This window comes from Lissotriton helveticus, chromosome 3_2 (assembly GCF_964261635.1).
Source record: "Lissotriton helveticus chromosome 3_2, aLisHel1.1, whole genome shotgun sequence".
NCBI classification, from domain to species: domain Eukaryota; kingdom Metazoa; phylum Chordata; class Amphibia; order Caudata; family Salamandridae; genus Lissotriton; species Lissotriton helveticus.
The window spans coordinates 365437690-365443820 of record NC_136062.1 but is presented as its reverse complement, the minus strand read 5'-3'; positions in this window follow the sequence as shown (position 1 = coordinate 365443820).

Here is a 6131-nt window from a genome sequence, read left to right as displayed (position 1 = left end):
AGCACACATTGTCCAGAAGAAACTTTATGCAATCGATTATTACACTTGTTGCACAGATGAAACTCGGTCGGTACGGAGACCCTGCTCGGAACCATGAAATGAAAGTGATATTTCACAGCCTATTGGTGCAAGTGGGTTTAGTTTCTTGTTTCAGTAATTGCCTATCTATCTACCTAATGCAGTGATGACACCAACAGTTAGTAACTTCCGTTTCCTGAGCTAAACCAGTAGAGGGGAACAGGAAAACATCTAAAACACCCAGTGAACCACAACTACAAATTGTAATAAGCGAGGGGTCTTTTCTAACAGCTCATTCTCAGTTTGCTGCAACGGTGTGCAGATTTTACTAATGTTTTGCAAAGCTGTGGTTTTCCCAGTGCCACGAAGCACACGGCCGAGCCGCCTGTCTGCTGTGTTCGCTGCCATGTGCCTGCATGCTCAACAACCAGCTCCTCGCGGTGTCTCCTAGTGGGGGTGGGAGCTCCCGTGCCTATACAAACTTTTCTATCCGGTTCTTCTACTGGCAGCGAGATAGCACTGTGTAGTTTGCGTTGATTGTTACACCATTGCGATGTCAAACAAAAATTAAGCGTGTGCACACTTAAACAAGATGGGTTTTATGTGTGGGGGTCGACGTGGTGCGGGGGGGGGGGGGGGGGGGAGAGGATATGAACGGTTTGGAATCAAGGAGGTTGCTAGTTCACCGGGTTAACGCCTTCTCTTGAAACCAGACAAAAGCCTCGGGAAATAACTCTTCGGACCCATGTATATTTATATATACATCTGCAACCATATACCTATATATAGGTGCATGGCTAATATCCACACTAAACCCATTTATATGTAAAGTAGCATGGGTACTGTGGTGTTCTGGCACATACACGTGCGCATCAGATCAGGCAGAAAAGCGATGCACGTGTCCCGCAAATATTATACATCTTTTATCATTGCGACTGAGGTCCATATTACACCTTTCTAATTTACTGGAGAGGTAGGGTGCACGTTATCATTCAGTGTTGAAGAGGGCTATGGGTGGACACGCGAGCATGGACTGGCTGAAACAATAAACTCGCAGCCTCCATTCATAAAGTTGCCTGTGTGGCTCTGGGGCCGCCTGCTGTCCGAACGAGAGGCGCTGCGGCCTGCCCACGGGGTCTCCTCTGCTTGTGTGTGGCACTCAGCACTGATCGCCCACACCCCCTGAAAATGTGCCTCTTATTCAAGGAGGTCTCTCCCTTCCCCGTCGCCCACGGCAAGCAGTGGGCGGGGCCACTCGAGGAAACATTTGCATAGGCCAATAAGGGAGCAGACCTGTTACTAGGCGGATCAAGGCAGAACTGGCCTTGGAACTCATTCATAGCGCTCCGGGATAGTCTGGGACTCTCTCAAAACTACACCAGGGAGGAGAAAACGCACAAGGGCCCCGCGCGTGCAGCATGCTCAACTATTCCTAGCTTTCATTGAGCTGTCGAGAGCTCTTTGCCACCATAATGCACATCAATTCACGCATCATGGTGTGTTTTGCGTTGCACTGAACTCTTAAAGTGCTTAGAACTAACAAATATTAACCGCTCTTTCAAAAACCAAGCCCCCAGTGGGCTACACATCGTAAGTAGCAACTTCAGCGGAAGTGCCTTTCAGTAAGCAAATATATGAGTCACTGTGAGAATTAGTGAGTGGTTAAGAGTGTGGCTTACTCTATGAGTAAGGGAGTGAGTGCACGATTTGGGGGACCAAGAGTGTATGTATACGTGCATAAATGAGCGCGCGAGGCGAGCACACCAATGTGTGTTCTAGATTTAGTAGCCCTGTTTATGGACTGAATTGCCACTAGGAGCTGAGTGTAAATGTAATTTAAGCACGGCAGTGTTTTCGTATATTAAACGTGGTTATGCCTTGAAATATTAGATCGGAGCCATGTGACGTTATAATTACGTCACCATAAATTACATCACTTTAAAGCGATGCGGGGTGCTTTGTTTGTTACTGAAGTGCATATTTGTGTCTGTTTGAGCGTAACCATTTTATTACATTACCTACATGCATCTTCAAATAAAGAGCAATATTTAGTGCATTGTAGCCACCACTTCCGTAATGCTGTACAAAGAAGTATTGAACACATATGGAAGTAATCTCTCTACTTGCCACAGGGGTGCGCTATCCACGCGAGTTAGAACAGAAGTTCCTTTCCTGTTGATTTCTTTTCTGCTGAAAATAAGAAAGTGGGCGAGTCATAAAAACATCAACAGACATTGGCAACGCTAATACGTTTTTTGTTTTTGTTTTTTTAAATGGGATGCACGTGATAAAATAATCTAGCGGGTAACAACGATAAAGACGCTGTAGGCAAGGCCCCTTTTCTGAATAGAATGCATTTACCTTACCCTCAAAGAAATGTAATAGACCAGAAATTAAAATATGTTGGTGTCACCAAATACATTAAATAACACTTACTGGATCATTATTATAAATTACATTTCTTGTTGCACCTGCAGTGTAACCAAACATTGACCATGCCAATAGGTCAGGCTTATGAAAGAAAGTGTCTTTTTGTGTCATTGATGAGTTTACACACTCAATAAAACATCATACTTGCACTCTGTCTCTGATCTTTGCACTTATGGATTCAAGTCATTAATCCACTGACTCATTGTTGCACGCATTCTCTGACAAAACCTATATAAAACACACAGAGCTCAGCAAAATATGCTAAATAAATTAAAAGAATACAAGTAGAAAAAGAAAACACACTGCCATCTGAGCACAGAGAGTATATGCTTGCAATAACAAATATAGCAGTGAGTGTCCGTCTTGCATAGGCATTGTACAGAGGCAATCATAGTTTCAAATATCCAGTATGGCTGCTACGGAGTACCAACAATTGTCCCTTAAATACCTATCGCCTTTCAATGGTTTATCAGCACAATAACTCTGGTTTCCTCAGCATAATCAACTCCGACCTAGAGTACTGAATATAAGCTTTCCAGAAAGCAATCACTGTGTATACAGCAAAAATAGTTCAAATGTAAACAAAAATTCAGTTGGCAACGCAAACTACTACCTCTCATAAAATAACCTAACAATAATTATTGTAGTGCGTATCTTCGATCCCCAGGGTTTATTCGGATGGATCACCAACACCAAAACCCTTCCTTATTATTATAATTTGAAATTCCATGTAACTAAATACGTCTATAGTCTTTAGCACAGTGCAATAACCATCCATCCTTAAAACCTTTTGCCTTTAACACATGCTTTTCACAATAACTCATAGCTGAGAATTACTTTCAATGGGGTCATTAACAGGCCCCCTTTGAGGCTCAAGTTTATTCAGTTCTGAGTTGTATTTTTAAGGCACCCAATGCACTGCAAGACCCAAGGTCGGTGGCACCATTAGTGCAGTAATGGTGTTTTGAACCGTAATACGCGAAGGAAATGGGCCCCAAGCACAGTGAGTGGGTAATACAAATCCAAATTTGTGGCGCAGTGGATCCGGCATCACTGAACCTGCTGCACTAATAGTTACATCTAGGTGCGGACTGTGGCATTTTTCGCACTGACGTGTATTACATGTGTATATATATTTTGGAGGCTTTCAAATGTAAGTCGTTGTCTTAGTTTTCTCTGTCTATGTGTGTCGGTCACGATAGTTTTGTCTCTGGACTCGAGTATTTGCCTGTGCCCTACCTCGGCCTTGCAACTTCGGCGGAGTTTTGCCTCGCTCCCTTGCACGTCCCCCCTCCCTCCATTGTTTGTCTGAGTGCCATAAGCATGAAGCAGGTTCCCACGTGCGTGGGTGAATCACCTCCAGGCAGCTACCCTGTCGGTAAACTTGAAAGGTTTGATTTTCCGTCAATGTTTAATTGTTGAACATTTACTTTCTAATTGAATAATCTTTCTTCTCAGGAAAGCAGCCTTATCTAACTGGATTCCAGGGCAGGGAAAAAATTGTGCATGCGATATATTTATGCAGTTTGCTGTTGAATGAAAGGTTAAAATGTCATTATATATGTGAATTGTACAAGCGTTTTCAATAATGACACGACACGATGATATATATATATATATATATATATATCATCGTGTCAATATTGGAAACTCTTGGACAATACACATTTGATTTGTATAACATAACTTTTGATGTCTGTAACAAAATGAAATGCTAGCCTCTAGCAGCACGATATGAAACGTGATCAAATGTTTTTATTATTCCTGCACTACTCCACGGCGTTTATTCCTTTCCTGCACAAATCGCCCAGTGCTGTTTGACTAAACATTATGTACAATTTGGCATGCCCCTACAGCCTGTTAGACCATGTGTGATCTTCAATAATTAGATACATGCATCCAGACCCAGTCGTTGCCAGTCCCTATAATGTGTCTACATGGCATACCACGCCACGTGCCATAGCTAGTAAGCATCATGAGAGACGTCGCGGTCATGCTGGTCTGCAGAGCCATGTACCCGTGGCTGGAGTATCTACCGGGTACTGCTCGCTGGAATTTACTACTCCCTCGGAGGTCACAGGGCATGCTCCAATAAAGTTCACGACTTCAAATATACATTTACGAATATACGCTCTCAGTATCCCCGTGGCAGCCATATGGCACTTGGTGAAGTCGAATAAGATCTGCAAAATAAAGAAAACTTGTAGAGATAGACAGACAGACCAATGCACGAGTGTCTGCGGAGGAGTGGCAAACTCAAAGCGCATAATAGTCTTGGCTCTAGATGAAAGGCAGGGAGGGTGCAGGAATTTCTGAAATGCGTGTGTGCACGGAGAAGGGGGAAGGGACATCCTGTTCCTGTATTCTGGACCAATCACTGCTTGGCTCATGGACAAAAGGTCACTCACACACCTTCCTGTATCCAGGCAGAACTCAGCCCGGGGCAGTAGATGTTGTAGCGATCGAGGCGTGGAACACATTCTCTGCCACTTTGAGTCACAAGGGACAGGGTGGTCTCTTTACACATCACATTCAATGTGTTATAATATCTTACCACAGCACGCCATAGAGTCAAACTCGTCAAATGATCACAAGTATTACACACGATTTCATGTTTTAACTGGTGCCATCTCTTTCTGACATGCCAAACTACTGTCTAGTTTTATCAGTTATGCAACAAAGAATGTCTCTTTGTTTACCGTCTCAAGAAATACCTTTATTTCAGGGGCATTATGTCTAAATCTGTAGCATCCCGTTTTGATTTTTTTTCTGTGTTGCACATATATGCTTTCCTTCAACCACGTACAAATTCTTGCCTAATTTATTTTTCTTGCCTCAGTACGTCTCTTTTCCATATTCTGTTGGTAAGTGCCAGCAATAAGGTCCAAACGACAATACTGCCTTTCTCATCAGTACTGCAGTACTAATAATGTGCCAATATCCACGTTTCTCTGTGCTATTGCAGTGGTGTTGGTGTGTGAGTAATTCCACTCAGTAGCAGTACTGTAAATCGGTCAGTACCTTAGCAGCATCACAGGGCAGTGTGTGCAATGCTCAGAAGTACTGTGAGGCTTTTCTTTGGACTGCATTAATTGGACTATTAGAGTGGATGTTGCCACTCCCTTAAAAAGTACTTAGGGGTCCATAGTGATCGTTACTGAACAACTCTTGAGAAGCAGCACAAACCATTTCCGAGCCACTAACATAGATGAAGGTTTAGTCCACTTTAAGTAATGCTATGGCTCCTCCTCTGCCCATGGGCCTTGAGTTATTTGATCAATCTCTCATCCATACTCTTGAGGCGAGCATCTGTAGTCAGCAAAGCTGGTGTTGGTGGATTCATACACCCACTCATTCTGAGGTTTTCTGGAACCGTCTTCTTGGTTAATTTGTACTGAATACTCACATCTGGCAATGAGCCCCATAAACACTAATTTCAGATTGGAATGTGGTGGGTGCATATCCCAGAGGTACATTTAGAACAGAATTTGCTTGAGGACCTAATCAATATATTGTTGCAGCTTCTCCATCTTTAATTACAGTCGTTGAATTGGTTGGTTTTCGGGCAAGTCCTTATCTACCTTTTCGTTTGACCACCATAAAATGCAATTCTCCAGTACTCTTAAGAGGGGACATTATTGAATCAAACCTATGAGCGTTGTCGACAGTAGATGCTTTTCTAG